A 19,981-nucleotide genomic window follows, 5' to 3' on the forward strand; every position below is an offset into this window, starting at 1 on the left:
CTTGAAAGTGCATTTCTAAAACCAAAGTGCAGGAGGAAACCCTCTCATCTCTTTGCCAGGAAAAAAATGGGAATGTTAACTTTGTTATCTAAAACTAAGGCTTAGGTTTCTTCAAGATACTTTGCACAACTTAAGTACATAATGACCTAAATTGTTCAGAAGCAAGGTTGCATACTTTTGATATGTCTTTGCTATAAAGAACTAAAGGCATATAAGTGATATCATACGATATTTGTCTTTCTCTTTCTGACTTACTTAGCTCAGTATGATAATCTCTAGGTCCATCCACGTAGGTGCAAATGGCATTATTTCAGGAAGGGGGGCCGGGGAGGGATGGATTGGGAGTTTGGGACTGGCCAATGCAAAGTATTTTATATAGAATGGATAAACAACAAAGTCCTACTGTAGAGCACAGAGAACTATATTCAATATCCTGTGATAAACCACAATGGAATAGAAAAAAATTTGAAAATTAAAAAAAAAGAACTAAAGGCAGTCTAGCTTTTCATTACAATGCTCTCAATCAAATCATAAGAAAGTCAGGTTAAACTCAACTGCAAATTAATACAGCCTACCTCAAGTCCTCTGTCTACAAGTAAATCCACTTATCTAGTTTTCTTTCCATGTGGAAAAAGATTAATGAAATTCATGAACCATTAGGAGCGGGTGGCTCAAGTGTACGGTAAGGAAATACCAGGCCTTCTCCTGTGGACTTATCAGCTCTCCGCACACGTTGGTTGAGGCCATACAAGTACCGTTGCCCATTCTTTTTCCATCCATGTCGAACGAGAAGTTGAAAGGCTTATGGAAGGCAAGTATCACTCTAACAAGTATTTCTCCAGCCCAAAGACAGTGGGCCAACTTAGTGACCAAAGAATAAGCATACAAAGTTGTCCCCAAGTGCAACAAATACCACTAGGGCAATTATGTGCACTTCTGATGTTCAGTGTCCCTACAGTTAAGTAAGTAATTTGCGATCAGAAGTTTAAGAAAGATAAGGGCTACATTAACTGTGAATGTACACTGGTAAATGCACGTATTTAATATGCTAAATTTAATAAGTGTTGACAAAGTTTCTCTCCTTAAAACAAACTCTAGCCAGGCTCCTCTGAGCTCTCCCTCAACTAGGCCTCAACCTTGGCCTTTAAAGACCTGGACAAACAGTAACTTAGTTTCTTACAGCTCAAGGCTACATCCCTACAATGACTCCAACTCCCCTGAAAGTGCCTGTGGAGAAAATTCAAGGCTACAAAAGAAGTGACTATTCCAGTCCACACCTGAAGATGGGGCCCCTGTCTCCCAGCCTCTGTGGGAGGGCAGGAGCCTAACTTTGGTAACAGCCAGTTAACAAAGCTAGATGGGCTTCACATGGACCAGCCCCTTCTTGCTTTTTGTAATTGTTCACTTCCTTGCCTGTACTGAGCCCCAGCGCTCTCCCTCCCTATTCCCTCATCCTTCCTTTAAAATGCCCAGTCGCAGGGCCTCCCTGGTGGCGCAGTGGTTGAGAGTCCGCCTGCCGATGCAGGGGATACGGGTTCGTGCCCCGATCTGGGAGGATCCCATATGCCGCGGAGCGGCTGGGCCCGTGAGCCATGGCCGCTGGGCCTGCGCATCCGGAGCCTGTGCTCCGCAACGGGAGAGGCCACAACAGTGAGAGGCCCGCATATCGCAAAAAAGAAAAAAAAAAAAAAAAAAAATGCCCAGTCGCCTGTGTACAATTGGAAGTCGTGTTCACACCAGCCTCTTTCCCCTATTGTAATAGTATATTACAATAGTGTATTAGTATATTACTTAGTATATTACTAAGGTAATAATACCTGCCACTTTAGTATCTGGCTCTGCTGATCTCTGACAGTGTGTATTTGGTTATGCTTCTGCCCACACACACGTGCTGATAATATAAAGAAGAGAAAATACGAAAAGGCACTGTTTCACCCAGGAGTCAGCAAACTGTTTCTGTAAAGGGCCAGATAGTAAATATTTCAGGCTTTGCTGGCCATAAGGTCTCTGGAGCACCTATTCAACTTCGCTGTTGTAGGCAATTCCCTGGCGGTCCAGTGTTTAGGACTCGGCGCTTTCACTGCCGTGACCCGGGTTCGATCGCTGGTCGCTGGTCGGGAGCTAAGATCCTGCAGGCTGAGCAGCGTGGCCAAAACAAACAAAAAACTGTTGTAGAGCAAATGCAGCCATAGACAACGAGCAAATGCATGTGCATAGATAGCTGTGTTCCAATAAAACTTTATTTATGGACACTGACATTTTAATTCCATATTATTCTTATTTTGATTTTTTGAACAATTAAAAAATTTAAAAGAAATTTTAAAACCATTCCTAGTTCACAGGCTATATGAAAACACTCAGCAAGCCAGATCTGGCCCACAGGCCACAGTTTGCCAATCCATGGTTTAAGGTATTAATAATTTTCTTTCCTTGCTATGACTAGCTTCCAAAGTTCAAGATCATTTGATGGTAAGTGTAGATTTAAGGACTGCATTTCTCAACAAACTAAAAAATGCTCCTGATTTTTCTCATTGAGCCAAATATGAAATTAGTGGTTTTAAGTCCATTCCTTAAAGAAAAATTTCTAGTTCACCAATAATGGGTATTCTCTCGTAGTTAAACATCCATGCAAACTCCAAATGGAATAATAAGGTAATAAAGTTGAAGTCTGTGTGTGTATGTAATTATTAGAGAAATGCAAATCAAAACAACAATATCACCTCACACCTGTCAGAATGGCTGTCATCAAAAAGTCTACAAGTAACAAATGTTGGCAACGATGTGGAGAAAAGGGAACCCTCCTACACTGTTGGTGGGAATATAAATTGGTGCAGCCACTATGCAAAACACTATGGAGGTTCCTTCAAAAATTAAAAATAGAACTACCATATGATCCAGCAATTCCATTGCTGGATATATATCTGCAAAAAAAACTGATAACACTAACTCAAAAAGATACATGCTCCCCTATGTTCACAGCAGCACTATTTACAATAGCCAAGATATGGAAGCCACCCAAGTGTCTATCAACAGATGAATGGACAGAGAAAGAAGATGTGGTATACATATACAATGGAATATTACTCAGCCATAAAAAAGAATGAAATTCTGCCATTTGCAGCAAAGTTCATGGACCTAGAGAATATTATGGTAACTCAGACATAGAGAGACAAACACTGTATGATATCATTTATATGTGGAATCTTAAAAAATAAAACAAATGAATGTATAAAGCAAAACAGAAAAAGACCCACAGATATAGAAAACAAACTAGTGGTTACCAGTGGAGAGAGGGAAGGTGGGGGCAAGATAGCTACAGGGGATTAAGAGATACAAATTACTATGTATAAAATAGATAGGCAACAAAGATATATTGTATAGCACAGGGAGTTATAGCCATTATCTTGTAATAACTTTTAATGGAGTATAATCTGTAAAAATACTGAAACACGATGCTGTACACCTGAAACTAATATAACATTGTAAATCAACTGTACTTCAGTAATAGAGGGAGAAAGAGAGAGAGAGAGAGAGAACGAACAGGTGGAAAGTTCGTAAGCAGAAAGTGAGAATTTCCAGGTCATGCTTTTAAAGTACAAGCAAGTTTCACTTCATCTGACAATCTATATCAAATTCTGATAGCAAGAAGGTAAATTCACTTGCCCCAAAGAGAAAGAGAGAGATGCTTGAAATGGTACATAGCCTGAACTAGACATCTTCCCCAGTACAGCTAACGACTAGACTTTCACAGCTGCAAACTAGCAACCCCCGGGAAAGTAGAGTTAAATATTCCTAAAACAGGAATCTAGTTCTGTTATGAAACTGTTCATCATTTCACCTCATGACAGCCACGAAAAACAGGAGAACTCAGAAAGGACTCAGACGATGAGCAAGTAGCATTTTTAATAAAATTCAAATCCAGAGTCTTTGGGAGTTTTTCGTTGCTAGCCTCCAGAGTCACTATTATCAGCAACATTAATGCAATTACTTGGGTAAAAAGGGAGATGGGAAAAATCTGACCTTTGCATTGCTTCTTTAACTTCCTTTTTTCCCTAGGAAATATTTAATTCTGAATAAGGTAAAGGTAAAAGAAGTTTAGTAGTCTCTAAAAAGGTTTTACATAAAATCTGAGGAAACTATAAATATATATATATATTTTTTTTCTTCCTCAAATGTATACTTGGAACAAAATTAGCACACTGTATTATTTGTCACTGCTATGTACCACAAAACCCATGCAACTATTAAGACAATGTAAAATAAAGCAGCCCCCAAATTTACCTAATACTACAAGAAATAATCTTCATATTAATAACTGGGACCAAATCATTATCTCAAAGTGTGCCATTTTGCTTAAAGAAAAGAAATCTTCATTTTTTCAATCCATGAATGCACTGCTCAGTTTAATAACCCCCCTATGAGTTTGGGGTCTCAAATTTCTTCCCTCAGGCAAAGGGGGCATAATCATATGTTCTTCTACTGAACTGCATTCTTCTATAAACATTTCAAAGAGTGCATCTGCTTTACAGATGAAACAGTCGATACAAAGAACAGTAACAATAAAAATATATGCCTATTTTGTAATGCTCTCATCTACAAGGATGGAAAATGATATATAACTGTTACCAAGGAAACAGTGAAGTAAAATTGCATGTATCAAGCAGTTTAATAACCAGAAAATTAAAAGAACAAGGAAAAAATCATCTCCAGATAGAACCATGACACATTGTGCCACCCACAATGGATGCAATCAAGGGTCACAACTCAAAAAGATGATGTAAAGGGTCCCAACCTGCCAGTTATTCCAACGCTTGGCAGTCTTTTTTTTTTTTTTTTTCTGTTTTTAAATGATGGTTATAAGATGTAACTGGATTCTTGAGGGGCAATTTGAATTCCGACTTTTCACATGATTAAAAGAGCATAGATTCTGGTAACAAGTGGTTAAATGTAGGTACTTTGAAAAGTCAAAACATGCCGTTTATTTATTCCAGTGTGGATTAATATTCTCTTGGAATTCTCTGTAATTACCACTTTCTTTACTCACCGGTGGGACAGTTAGCAAATATCAGACAGCAAATGCTTTCTGAATTAACATTTAGAAACTCAAGTTCAACTCGCTTAGGAACCAAAGGCAAGGCTAAGGCCTGGGATAACCACGTGTGTTCACTTCTAAACCAGGAGAATTTTAAGCACTCAAGTAACCACGCTGATCAAAGCTAAATCCTTTAGGAAGATTATCCATTCTGAAATCAGGAAAATCCTGCAGTGTTAGCACTTTTATACTTCACCTTTGAGAAAATAACTTGATTTCTGTAATGGTGTTTAAAACACACACACAAGACTTTATTCCTTCAAGAGCAGAAACAAGCAGCTGCAAACATGTGTTTCTGCATGCTGATGACCCTCCAAAGGTATTTCTATTTCAGCTTGGGGACAATCGTCGAGCTCACACTGAGAAACAAGAAGAATTCTTAAGGAAGGGCGATTTCTTAATCGGCACATAAGCTCAGAACATGTGCAGCTTCTCTCTTTAGAATAAACACTCTATTTGGATCACGTTAAGGATAGAAAGTGAAATTCACACTCATTTACTAAATTTTAACCTCTCTTTAAAATAAGATACTAATCCCTCACAGCCTGGCTTGGGTTTGCAACAACTCAGATTTGTGAATATCATGAGGGCATTCTAGAATTGTAAAAGAGTATAAAACATCTTTTCACTGATACACAGCACTGTCTTCCCCCAAGCTCCAAAGTTTAAGGACGAAACCTAGGCTCTAGATGTTTTGTTAATCTTAACGTTTTTAGCATTTGAGGCAACCAACTCTATCTTGGTTACTTTGAACTATATTATTGGTTGAACCTCTCTTTCCCTTGGGCAAGCTCTCTGTCCGTGGGCAACTGCTAAACTATTGCTCACAGCCGTTTCCCATCCATGGTTCATGATTTGACAGCTGTTTATAATCCAGCCATAGGCAGCAGTGGGCAGGAAGTTAATAGAATAGAGGTGTGAAGCCACGGCCCTCAATGATACAGATGTGAAATCAAACAATGTGCCACACTACAATCATCCACCACCCAACTTACTAGTCTTCTGATACGCAGGCCAATACCTCTTGGTGGGTGGACATACTTACCCATCAACTGTATACCTCACGTCTTCCAAGACTAAGTTACACTGGGGCCCTCTCCCTGGGAAATCTGCTTGTAACGTTAAGACACACCCATGTGAGTAGAGAAGAAAGGTGGAGATGGGCAAGAAGAACAAATAAAGACCTGTGGATGTTGGAGAGAGGCCCATCGGAATGGCAACATCCAAAATGAATGTTTCTGAAATGGCCCAAACGTAATTTAGCCAAGTCAGCATACATTTCTGACTTGGGCTATCTGACGCTACTCAATCTTGCCTCATGCAATCAACACGTCCCACCCTAACGCTAATGATTCTCTCACGGCTGCAAGCAAGTCTAAAGTGTGCCCCGAAGACCTCTGCGGTCTCCTTCCTAAGGTCGTGGTAGTAACTGCTGTCAAGAGCTCGGGGAGAAGAAAGCCAGTGCTTCCAGAGACTTGGGCAGAGAAGGTGGGGCATGTCTTCTAAGACTTCTCACACCGGGCTCTTGCCACTGAAGCCACACTGCAAGAAGCATGCACCTACTTCCTGGGGTTGCTGAAGTCTTTGGAAGCTAAGCAGGGCAGGAGACGTAGGAGGAGTGCTCTGACCAGGTAACACCTAGGCATCCAAAGAGTGGAAATGTTCCTCCTTTATCAGCACTGCCCGACAAATCTGCCTGAATTGATGATTTTTTTTCCGTTTCAACAACATGGCCACTTGGAAGCAAATGTCTAAATCTCTCCAGGCTTAGAACTACATAGTCACCCAAAGAAAGGCTAAAGGTCTTTCTCTTCTGTCTCCATGACTTCAGCATCTAGGTCACTGCTGGGAACACCTGACAGGTTACCTGGGTCAACCTCCAAGCTGACTTTTTGCGGGTGTGGAGGTCCAATTTAGGGGTGGGGGGCAGGGGGTCGCTTTTGGTCACTGCCGCTTGGAAAGCAGGAACCCAAGCTCTAAGCACTTCGGGCTTTCCCTAGCGGGAGCGATTACAACCATCTTCTCTTAGCCCTGAATTATACATGTGACCCCAAGCGCCACTGGGGCTTTTCCTAAGGGAAAACAAACTCGTAAATACTGCTCTGTGTGTGAGGGCGTGTGTATCTGTGTGTGTGGTCTACAGCCGTGGCTACACAAGCCCCACCAGCCAGTGAGAGAGAAGTTGAACGCGGCAGCCCCTGGCCACCTCGCTTCAGTCCTAGCTTAAGCCCAGCTGCTCTCTCCGGCTTTGGCTTCTCCCCGAGGCTCCCGAAAAATAAAGCACCAAGTTGCCCGCGGCGGGGGCCCCTGGGTGCACGTGAACCGGCGCGGCCCCTACCTCGAGAGCTTTGCAATCTTCACAAAGCTGAAGACATCCATGCAGGCAGCCGGGGACCCCGAGCGCGGCGGCTCCGTCGCCCCTTGTCACGCCAGCAGCAGCGGCAGCCTCGGCAGCCGCATGGCCGGCCGGGACCTCAGCGCGCCCCGGGGCTCGAGTGGCGGCGACAGCGGGTGGCGGCGGCGGCCCCGGAGAGCCCGCACCTGGAGGCGGCGGCTGCTACCCCCCTCCGGCCGCGGGCTGCGTGTGCATCCCCGGACAGGACCATTGATGGGCGCCGGTGTCGGGAAAACTCAATGGAGAGGGGGCCGGGCCGGGGGCGAGGGGCGAGGGCGGGGAGCGCGGCCCGGGGACCGTCGGGCGCCCGGGGCAGGCGAGGCCCGGACGCTGGGCGCTGCTTCTGCTCCCCGCGTGCCGAAGAGCGCAGACTGAGCCGAGAGGCGGCGGGCGAGCCCGGCACACGCGCGCGCACCCCTCCCGGCACTGCAGCTGCCTCCCTGCCTCCTTCCCCGAGCCGAGTCCCTTCTCCTCTCCCCACCCCCAACCAGCGGGGGCGGGGGGGGCTCTCCTGTCACCCGCTGCGTGTGCCTCCGGATCCGAAAGATCTGATCTAACCGTCTCGGACACACCGGGGCCGTGAACGCTGCCCCCTCCCTCCCCAAACCTAGCGAGAGCCGGGCCACCGCAGATTACCCAATGCCTCGGCGTGTTCCATAAACAAAACTAGCGATCGGGAAGGAGCGGGGATGGTCGAGGCTGGATCTTTATTGAAGGGGAAGGGGAGGGGGACGCCCAGCGCGGCGGGCTGGATTTGGAGAGCGCACAGTTCCCACTGCTTCCCCCGAACCTTTGGAGCGAGACGTGACAGCTGGGTTGGCTGGGAAGGTGTGTCTTTGGACAGCAGCACCAGGAGGGAGTCGGAGAAATAAGAAAATAAGAACCGGAGGCATTGGGGGGGTGAGGGGAGGGCATAACACACAGCTGCTTCTCACTAGACGGGCGTGAGGGTCCCAGGAGCCAGCGGCGCGGAGACTTAATGGGAATGGGTTCCGAATCTAAAGGAAGAGGAAGAGACGACAACGGGGGTCTGGCAGGCAGAGCAGCCGCTTTCTCAAATTCAGCGGTGGGTGAAGATGGAAAAAACCTTACTCAAAAGACGAAAACCAAAAACCAAAACACAAAAATATAAACACATACCTTAGGCAGAGTAAACTCCAAGTTGCAGCCATTTAGAACTCCTAGCCTTCTCTTTTACATAATTATCTGGGATAATCGCCCCTCTTCATTAACTCAGTTTTATCTCCCGGGAGGTTCTGGCTTCCTCGGGCCCCTTCTTCTTGTCTTTCTCTTGGAGACTCAAGGCCTCTTCTCCAAAATCCTTTAAAATTTCTTCCCAGACTATATGAAGGTCAGATGTCTGCACAAAGTGTGTTCTCCCACCCAGAGGCGTTCACCTGATGGGAGGGCCACCGCAAAGAAAAGATGCCACCCCCGAAATGTTGGAGGATCTGGCCAGCCCGCTTCTAGCTCTCCAAGGGGATTAGAGAAAACAAAATAGGTTTAAAGTTCCCAGACTTCTGCTCCTATCCTGGTCTGTTGCTGTATTTAAAGTCTTCAGTATTCAAGCCTAGTACTTCCAGTTTTTTTTTTTTTAAAGGCATTTCTTTCAAAAATTAAACGTAAAATCAGTAGCAATCTGAAAAATCTAAATGACTTGAAACTCAGGCACAAAATTCCATTATTTTGAAAATAAATAGAATCAATTTTCCTTTAGCTTCTTATAGACTGGTTTAATTTCATGAACGGGGTTACTACTCATGATCGGAGGAGACAAGAAGGGCCTTGGCTTTTGAACCCCCTGTTGTTTGTGTAAAATAATTATACTTTGGGTCTGCACTGTGGTTGGGAATTTTGAAAGCGCTTTTGCATCTGAGTCTCATAGCAACCTTGTCATATAAGTAAGGCAGCATATTTTAAAAAGAGAAATCTTTTATTTTTACGCCACAATCTATTCTCAATGTACTACAGATGAGTTTTAAACGCGGGTCAGGTAAGGTTAGTTGTCTGATCCGAACTCTGCAACAGCTCTCCATTGTCCTTGGAGCTAAAGCTGCACTCCTCCAATGCCCAGCGACGCCCTAGATGCCTGGCCCTCAATCTCTCTGACCCCATCTATTACTCCCCACTTCCGCCAGCCCCACCGCCCTTACTAAGCTCCAGCAGCACCGGCCTCCTTGCATTCTTCAAACTCTGCAGGTACCCTCCCACCTCCCACCTTTGGCTCTTCACAGTGGTTGTCCCCTTGGCCTGGAATGCTCTTCTGTCACATATCTGCATGGCCAGCTCCTTCACCCTGTCAAGTCTTTGTACAAACGTCACTTCCAAAAAGCCACCTCTGAAAAGCCTCTTCAAAACTGCAAGACCCACCACACCCTGAGACTCTGAGGCTTCATTAACTGTTTTTTTCCCCTTGTTTCCATAGCACTTATCACCCACTAGTATATTATATAATTTATTTTTAGGTCTGTTGCTTCCAGTCTGATTCTTTTGCTGGAATAAAAGCTCCACAAGGGCAGGGATCTTTTTTGGTTTTGGTTTTTGGTGTTTTTTTTTCACTGATGGATCCCAAATGCCTACAACAGTTCCCTGGATGTAGAAGGACCTTAATAGATATTTGTTGAATGAATGAATTTTATGCTCATTAGATTCACAGCCAGAACAATGCTGGCCAAGCATCCCCAGTGGGTACTGCCGCTTCTCTGACCTCACTGCTGATGTTCGTCCATCTCCCACTACTCCTCCATCCCCAGCATCCTTCATCCTCCTTTGGGTTGCTAATGATAACAGTGAAGGCCCTCATATCCTCCAGTTAGTTTTCCCCTTCACCCTATCTACCTTTCCCCAAGAGAGTGGCCACCAAAACCTTCCCTCATCTCTGAGTCAGCATCTGGCAGCAAAGACCAGCTCTTGATCGGGAAAGGGAAGTAAAGCAATGCCTTTGGAGAATGTGTTTTGAAAAAGTGCTCCACTCTGGGGACAGAACAGTTGGGATGCCCTTTTAGAAAAGAGAACCCTATTAATCAAGAATTATTCCAGATACCAAATAGCTATTTATTCAACAGTGAAAGTGACAGGAAATAGGCATTGTGTTTACTTGTAGAGAGACAGCCTTCCTTCAAGACATCTGGTCTACCTGGAACAGCTCGTTGTTGGGCTTTCAATCTGTGCTAATTTGCGCGCTACAGTTATGAATGGTGCAGAAGCCGACTCTCCACAGCATAACTGCCACCAGGGGGAAACAACTGGCTTCTCCAGGTCTTTATCCTCCTCTGGTACATTAATTATCTAGAATGTTTTCTAATGGATTGATATATTTTTTAAAGTGAAGAGATTCTCCCCATCCTCCTTTGTTTTTCACTGATATAAAAATGGAAGAATCTGCTCCTTTGAAACAAGCTAACACAGCCAGTTTATACCTTTAAGCTCTCTTGGCAGAGAGACAAAGATTTGAGTAGCTGGTCTCCAGGCCCTGTTCCCTCTCTGTGCCAGGTGTGTGCAGCAGAGGTTGGGATAGGTTTCTTTGTCTAGCATGAAATAGATCTGCCTAAAGCAAAGAAAAACCAATGAGTGGCATTTGAGTACATATGTGATTTTCTGAGGTTTTATTTTCAGCCTGGAGACTCTCTAAGGGCCCTTATAAATCTTGTAGAGATTTACCCATTGGAAGCTGTACTACCCAGCCCTGAGAATCTGTTTAATTTGCTTTACTTGGCTCCAAGTGATATTCGGTCATTTCCGAAAACAAAACACTTTCAAACACTGTTGAATGTATTCACAAATAAGAGACCTAAGGGCATCAGATCCACAGCAAGTCATTTAACTTCTCTGAGACTCAGTTTCCCCACCTGTAAAATGGAAATCATAATGTATTCCTACCTTACCTAGAATGAGCCCTTGAGGTTGAATACCAATTCCCAGTTGAGTACACGTGAATTGAGGCACATGGTTATTAACTCCGGAAGGATTTCCACAACTGTCTTGAGCCTTGGCTGTAAAAGTTTCAGCCCCTAAGATCATTACTTTGAAGGTGAAAACATTTGCTTTGATTGATCAGAGGTGGGTGTTTTGCCTAAAAATCAGTCTCATTGCTGCCTGGTCAGTCACCAAAGCCCTAAGCAGTAGTATCTTTTCTGCTCTGAGGGCTTCTCAGGGAAAAGAGGGAGGAATTTCTTCATTACTGTTAAGACCTTATCTCAGGCTAGTGTCAGGACTCTGCTATTGGGCCAGATGTTCCATACAGAATGGCAGCTGAGGATTCTTTTGCTGCAAATTACAGTAGAGAGAGCCCCATGCATTTCTCAGTTGGACTGTAGCATCTTGGCCATATGATCAGTCTCAAAAACAGGAGTAGGTAAAAGCAAGGTGAAAGCAAGGTATCCACTAATTCAATAACTATTTAAGGAATTTCTCCTATGAACTAGGCACTGTTCTGGGAACTGGGGAATACAGCAGGCAACGAAACAATTTCTGCTCTCATTGACTTTACATTTTAATAGAGAAGACAGATGATAAACAGCAAAATAAGAAAATAACATAAGTAAGAAAAATAGCAGATGGTGATGTGCAGAGAATTAAAGTCATTTTGATTGAAAGGGAGTGACTAGATGACTAAGATCCAATGGTCAAGGAAGATCTCTCTAAGGAGGTGCCTATCAAGAGATGAATGGATAAAGAACATGTAGTATATAAATATAATGGAATATTGCTCAGCCGTAAAAAAGGATGAAGTAATGCCATTTGCAAGAACATGGATGGACCTCCACGATATTATGCTTAGTGAAACAAGTCAGACAGAGACACTCTATGTTATTACTTATATGTGGAATCTAAAAAATAACACAAACAAATGTATATAGCAAAACAGAAACAGACTCACAGATACAGAAAACAAACTAGTGGGTACAAAAAACAAACTAGAGGGACAGGGAGGGGCAAGATAGGGGTATGGGATTAAGAGATAAAAATTACTATGTATAAAATAAATAACAAGGACATATTGTATAGCACAAGGAAATGTAGCCATTATTTTGTAGTAACTTTAAATGGAGTATAACATATAAAAATATTGAATCACTACGTTGTACACCTGAAACTAATATAATATTGTAAATCAACTATACTTCAATAAAAAAAGAAATACCCTACCCTCCAGACTCCTTTCTCCATAGCATTTCACACCATAGGATAATTTAAATTTGTTTTTAATTTCCTATTTCCCCTACCAGAATATGAGCTCCATAAAGAGGGATCAACAAATATTGCTGATTGAATGAATGGATGATTGATAGAATAAATTACAGTCCATAGAGATGAAGTGAATTGCTTAGAGTCACACACATAGTTAGCAGCTGAGTGAGGATCAGAACCCAGTGTTCCTTGCACTACATCATCTAATGCCTCTCACATCTGAACTAGCACATAATGCATAGCAGACTGTCAGGGAGAGAAAGGGCAACTAGGAGGAAGAGGGAATGCTTCCGGAAGGTGATGATACCCAGTCTTAAAAGGTATTGAAATTTAGTTACCCTAAAGGTAGGGATGGGGTACAGAAGGCTTTCATGGTGACAGGCACAGCATAATAAAACAGTCAGGGGCATGGAGGTGTTGTATGTGCAGAAAATGTGGGCAGTTTGGTGTTGCTTGGTTCTACAGTGAGAAGGGAGTAAAGAGAGATGAACCTTGGAAGGCAGGTAGGGGCCAGGTCATGGACTGTACCTTATAGTCAGTGGGCTTCCAATTTTAACCACAAAATGTTTCTTTCTAAAAGCAATTATTTCCAAGAATCTCAATGCAGAAAGCAAATACATAGTGGGATCTCCTTGTTTGAAGTGGGAACATAGACGCCCCAGCTCAGATAGTATCCCCTTTGCCTTCTTCCACCCCTCCAACTAAGGTGCCCCCATGGGCTCCATATGAACCCAGTTTGAGAACCATGGTTCCAGTGATGGGGAGTTATAGACTGGCTTGAACCAGGGTATGATCTGGTCAGATGGATATTTGAAATAGATCCTTTTGGATCTATTTGGGAAGAAGAATGAACATAAGAAGGCCAGTTCGGAGAATACAGAGGGAGTTTATGGCAGAAGGTGAAGGGATAGAGAATAACTGTGTTGGGGATAAAATCAGCAGGACTACTTATTTGATTATTTGGGGCAGTAGGAAGGGAGGGGTGTCAAGGAACTTTCCCAAGGGTCTAACTTAGATGCCTGGGCCAATGGAAATGCACCTGAGAAAGAGATGCCCAAGTAGCAGTTTTGTTGGAAAAGAAGGCGAATTCACTTTGTGATGTGTTAAATTTGAATGGACTATGAAACACCCAGGTGATGTCCATAGGATGTCAGATGTACACGCCTGAACCCAAAGGGCAGTTGTGACAGGTCAATGAGGCACCAAATATGATAAACTTAATACAAATGTTAAATTCCCCTTCTCCAGGGGATACAGGGTGTAAATAATTGGGCAATGAATGTTCTCAGAGATGGAGTTGGCAGCTAAAAAAAAAGGGATTCTTGAGAAATTAGGTTAAAAAACTAATAAGAGAAGTAAAGGAAGGATTGCTTATTTTTATTTTCTTTCTTCTTTCCTTTCTTTCTTCCTTTCTTTATTTTTTACTTTTTACCTTGCATGTCTTAGTATTCTACAGAGGTGGGCAATGGGACTAGAGGTTAAAAGGTAAGACAAGCTGGTTTTAAAGCTTATTATTTTGATTAGTATTAAATAAGATGATGAATCATGCTGTACATTTGTAAGTTTTCATTTTTCTAAATTCTTTTGTTCTCGATTAATTCTTGAAATAACCCTGTAAGTTAGACAAGAAAGTTATTACTATCCCATTTGAGTGATGACAAAAGGTAAGACCAGAAAAGCTAAGTGATGACAATAATTTCTCCAAAGTATGAGTATTATTATGAGAAACGCTGGTTCCTAGGGGTAAGTCTGGCAACAGAAGGGTAACTTTTGCATAAAGGTTTGTGGAATAAAAGTCTCTCAAGGTCCACCAACATAATTCAATTTTTTCTCTCATATTTGAGTACCTTAAAGGAGATTCAAAAATTAAAGATGCCAGGACTCCTCTGGCGGCACAGTGGTTAAGAATGCACCTGCCAATGCAATGGACACGGGTTTGATCCCTGGCTGGCAAAGATCCCACATGCTGCAGAGCAACTAAGCCCATGTGCCACAGCTACTGAGCCTGCGTTCCAGAGCCCGCGAGCCACAACTACTGAGCCCATGTGCCACAACTACTGAAGCCCATGCACCTAGAGCCCATGCTCTGCAACAAGAGAAGCGACCGCAGTGAGAAGCCCGTGCACGCAACAACGAAAACCCAATGCAGCAAAAAAAAAAAAAAAAAATTAAAGATGCCACATAGGGCATTAGAAAGAGCAAGACAAGGCAGTAGGATTTCTCGGCTCTATTCCCATATCTGTAAATAGAAGTAACCCTTGAGATATTACTTAACTTTTCTTAGTGTTGACTTCCTCATCTGTAAGCTTTATGATTACAATATGTTTGTATATTCCCATTCCCTTCCCCATTTCGTGCAATGCAGATATACAAGTGCATCTTCCTAAAGACCAAGAGATTTACCATGTTTTGAGATCCCATCTACTTTGCTAATTCTGTAATCAAGAAGGCTAGGTTTTACAGAAACAAATTCAAGATCAGAGACTTTTACCAGTCAATTGTAAATCTATGAAATAGAAAATTATTAGCTCATTCTCCTATAAGCTGAACTTTATTCAACGTTAAGAACCACATTTGCTACATGTACCTCCAGTAGGCCTTATTAGGTCACCTAATTTCCTTTATATCTTTATCCCCGCCCTCTCTCACCCATTTTGCTCAGGCATATACCAAGAGTCTGTCAAACTAGGAAGGATTATAATTACTGCTTTCCCACCAAATCTCCCCCTGTCTGATAAGGTATGGAAAGAAAAGGGGGAGGAGGTCATTTAAAAGATTCTATTAGTGTATAATTTTCATAATATGAATTCTTACTGTGATGTACCCTGTAACAATATTTTGAATTCCTATGCAACTTCGTATAAAAAGAAAACCACAAAGGCTCATATTTGTCAGAGACATATTTTAATATTTCAGATTCATTTAAAACCTCTCAGATCTGGACTCACTTTTATGCTGTCTTTCTAACATAATGTTCCTGCATCTTATCCCCTGACTAGACAAAAACTAATCAAATCACTTTGAATAACAGCACTTCTGCTTGATGGATAAATCGCTCTAGTTCTGAAGGCTATTATGAGGGTGAACTTTAAGGAAGATACATGTACAAAAATGGCTGTGTTGAGACCGGTTATTTCAGGTTTTAGGAATCTCATTCATGTATTATTTTATTCATTCATTCATTTAATATTTATTGAACAGCTACCATATGCCATCTACTATATACTAGGCACTACAGAGAGGCAATCAAGATGAACAAGACTTGATTTCTGCATCAAGGGCTGTAGCAGACACTGTTGCCTACTCAACAGGCCTACAACATGCCTACTCTCTCTCTTTCCAGTGGAAATGAAGTCCCTTTTCAAGGGCACCTGAGTATCCACCTCCAATCCAGTACCTCCCCCACAGGCAAACACTGTTTCCTGTCTCCAGATAAGGTCATCAAGCCTTGAGCTGTGGCTATCATCTTGCAACTATGAGACAACAAGCATGGAAATAGAAAGTCAAGATACTGAAGACAGTGGGGTAGAAACTGGACGATATTGTTGAGCTGTAGACCCAACCTTGACTGCTGGCCTTCAAATGTCTTATTTTATGAAATAAATAAATCTCTTTTTTGCTTAAACCCATGATAATCGTGTATTCTGTTTCGTGCACCTGAACACCTGACTAACTGATACAGGAGGTTAACACTGGTTGTGGGACGATGGAGTAAAATAATTTCTCAAATAACTGTAATGTAAGAGATATAATAAGGCAATTATATAAAAAACTAGAGTATAAGACTGATAATCATTATGATATCCCTCATTGGTACAATGCTTTCTGATTTAGAAAAGATTTCTGTATATATCATCTCAGGGTTTACAACAATCCTATGAGACAAGGATTATTACCTCCAATTTGAAAATAATAATACAGAGGTTCAAAGAGGTTAAGTCTTTTGCCACAGATCACATACCAGCAAAGTGGAAGCAGCAGCCCTCAAACACATGCATCCGAATTTCCAATGTACTGAGCTTTCAACTATACCAGGGCTACTTCAACCAGCACAATGGCCAGGGGCCTGAGGAAACGCCAAAAGAGGTGGGGAGAAGAGGGTGGGGGGGGGGAACAATGTTGAGAGAAAGGAAACATATTGGGAGGGGAAACAAGAGAAGCCTCTGGAAGAAGGGACACCTTTTAAGCTGGGCCTTGAAGGATGGGTGGGAATTCAGAAAAAGATCAGAGGAAAGACCATTCTAGAAAAAGAGAATATCATAAAGATGAAAATAGGAAGATGCAAGTTACACTGAACATGTACTTCAATTGGAGTATAAGCCCTGAGTTACAGAGGAACTAAAGGTATAAGGGACATAAGAATTCTGAAACCAGGCTTTAAATTTCATGCCAAGGACTCCATGCTGGTAGGAAATGGGGCTCCATTAGCAGCTCTAGAAGAGAGACTGTGGAGGCAGTTACAATAGGAAATTGAGCTTTATCAATAGAGGTCTGAGTAGATGAAGGAGGAGAGCCCAGAGTACAGAAACCAGGAAGAGGGTATCTGCAGTGGTCGGTCCAGATAAGGGAGCATGTGATGCTCCAAACTAGGGCATCCAAAATAGAAGAGACAGGATGGAGTTGGGATGGTGACCAGACTTGTCTACTGAGTTCAGGAGATGGTATAAAAGGGAGGAACCAAATGAGACTTCAAAGAATTCAATAAAAGCACGTTTAGGGGAATGACAGAGATGATTGGTCCACTTGCTCCTTCACATCCTCGGAAGAATGTTTTAATTTACTCAAGTCAAACTCCTCCCCAGAACCACTCAAAGGGCTCATTTTTTTTTAACATCTTTATTGGAGTATAATTGCTTTATAATGTTGTGTTAGTTTCTGCTGTATAACAAAGTGAATCAGCTATATGTATACATATACCCCCATATCCCCTCCCTCTTGCGTCTCCCTCCCACCCTCCCTATGCCATCCCTCTAGGTGGTCACAAAGCACAGAGCTAATCTCAGCTAGCGGGAAAGCTATCTATATTACATTTGGTAGTGTATATATATCAATGCCACTCTCTCACTTCATCCCAGCTTACCCTTCCCCCTCCCCGTATCCTCAAGTCCATTCTCTACATCTGCATGTTTATTCCTGTCCTGCCCCTAGGTTCATCAGACCCTTTTTTTTTTTAGATTCCATACATATGTGTTAGCATACGGTATTTGTTTTTCTCTTTCTGACTTACTTCACTCTGTATGACAGACTCTAGGTCCATCCACCTCACTACAAATAACTCAATTTTGTTTCTTTTTAGGGCTGAGTAACATTCCATTGTATATATGTGCCACATCTTCTTTATCCATTCATCTGTCGGTGGACACTTAGGTTGCTTCCATGTCCTGGCTATTGTAAATAGAGCTGCAATGAACATTGTGGTACATGACTCTTTTTGAATTATGGTTTTCTCAGGGTATATGCCCAGTAGTGGGATTGCTGGGTCGTATGGTAGTTCTATTTTTAGTTTTTTAAGGAACCTCCATACTGTTCTCCATAGTGGCTGTATCAACTTACATTCCCACCAACAGTGCAAGAGGGTTCCTGTTTCTCCACACCCTCTCCAGCATTTATTGTTTGTAGAATTTTTGATGATGGCCATTCTGACCAGTGTGAGGTGATATCTCATTGTAGTTTTGATTTGCATTTCTCTAATGATTAGTGATGTTGAGCATCCTTTCATGTGTTTGTTGGCAATCTGTATATCTTCTTTGGAGAAATGTCTGTTTAGGTCTTCTGCCCATTTTTGGATTGGGTTGTTTGGTTTTTTTTTTGATATTGAGCTGCATGAGCTGCTTGTATATTTTGGAGATTAATCCTTTGTCAGTTGCTTCGTTTGAAAATATTTTCTCCCATTCTGAGGGTTGTCTTTTCGTCTTGTTTATGGTTTCCTTTGCTGTGCAAGAGCTTTTAAGTTTCATTAGGTCCAATTTGTTTATTTTTGTTTTAATTTCCATTTCTCGAAGAGGTGGGCCAAAAAGGATCTTGCTGTGATTTATGTCATAGAGTGTTCTGCCTACGTTTTCCTCTAAGAGTTTTATAGTGTCTGGCCTACATTTAGGTCTTTAATCCATTTTGAGTTTATTTTTGTGTATGGTGTTAGGGAGTGTTCTAATTTCATTCTTTTATATGTAGCTGTCCAGTTTTCCCAGCACCACTTATTGAAGAGGCTGTCTTTTCTCCACTGTATATTCTTGCCTCCTTTATCAAAGATAAGGTGACCATATGTGCATGGGTTTCAGAGGGCTCATTTTTGAGCCATCAGTCCAGTTTGTGTATGTGATGTGGGACCTCTCTCTCACTGTTCCTGAAGTCACCACCAAAATTCCGGATCCAATTCTGGCTTTCCGTGGAATGCTCGCCATTAATTGGCAGACAGATGTCCTTCTCTATGGTTCTTCCTGTGTCCTGCTGTGTCACTGGCTAATGACAAACTGTGGCTAACTTGTCAGCTCCCTAATTACAGGACAGCCTAATTACAGACATGTTACACTTGCAAGGCATTATTACTGTGGCCCTGTCTGCCATCACCCAGAAGTAATCTAGTACAATGTCATCACAACTGTTAGGGGACTGGTATGTGGAATGAGTAAATTCTCCCATGAATCATTAGCCTTGGAAATGCCCTTGGACTCTGGGGTGGGGACAGGAGCACGGGAAATAGAGAAGCGTCACTAAACTGGATTCTTTAGGGATGTTCAGTGTGGCTAGGCAGAGTTTTCTAAGCCCCTCACCCTATTCAATCCTTGTCCTCCTCACCCTAAGAGGACTTTTGTTTTCGTTTGCTTAAGCCTAATGGCATTTGAACTCTTGTTATAAGGGACTATCAGTGTTAGCAAGTGGAAAGTTTTTCTGATGATCATTTCACTCTGAAGAGACTGAAGGATGTAAAGCTGCATCTGTGGAGGACTTCACCCTGTCTGCAAGTATGCATTGGATCCCTTCCAGAACAGAGTTGGGAAATACAGGCTTGATCCACTCGACCCCAAGGTGCTTGCCAGGAAGGCTCCAGAAGGGACCAGGGGTGGAAAATTAAAAGAAGGGTGGCCAGGGAGGGAAAAACTCTCAATTGCCCATCAGAGGCTGACTGTCAAGATGGAAAGATTACTCCATAAGAAAAGTAATCTTGGGCACCGTACTTTGGGATTTCTGTATATTTGAGATTAGCCAATAACGAGATTACTTTCTTTCTGGTAATCCCCTGGAAAGCCTTCCAGATATGGTTTCCTTCCAGTGTTGTAAAACCTAAGGGGTATCTTCCTAACTCC

This window comes from Mesoplodon densirostris, chromosome X, assembly GCF_025265405.1.
Source record: "Mesoplodon densirostris isolate mMesDen1 chromosome X, mMesDen1 primary haplotype, whole genome shotgun sequence".
NCBI lineage: Eukaryota > Metazoa > Chordata > Mammalia > Artiodactyla > Ziphiidae > Mesoplodon > Mesoplodon densirostris.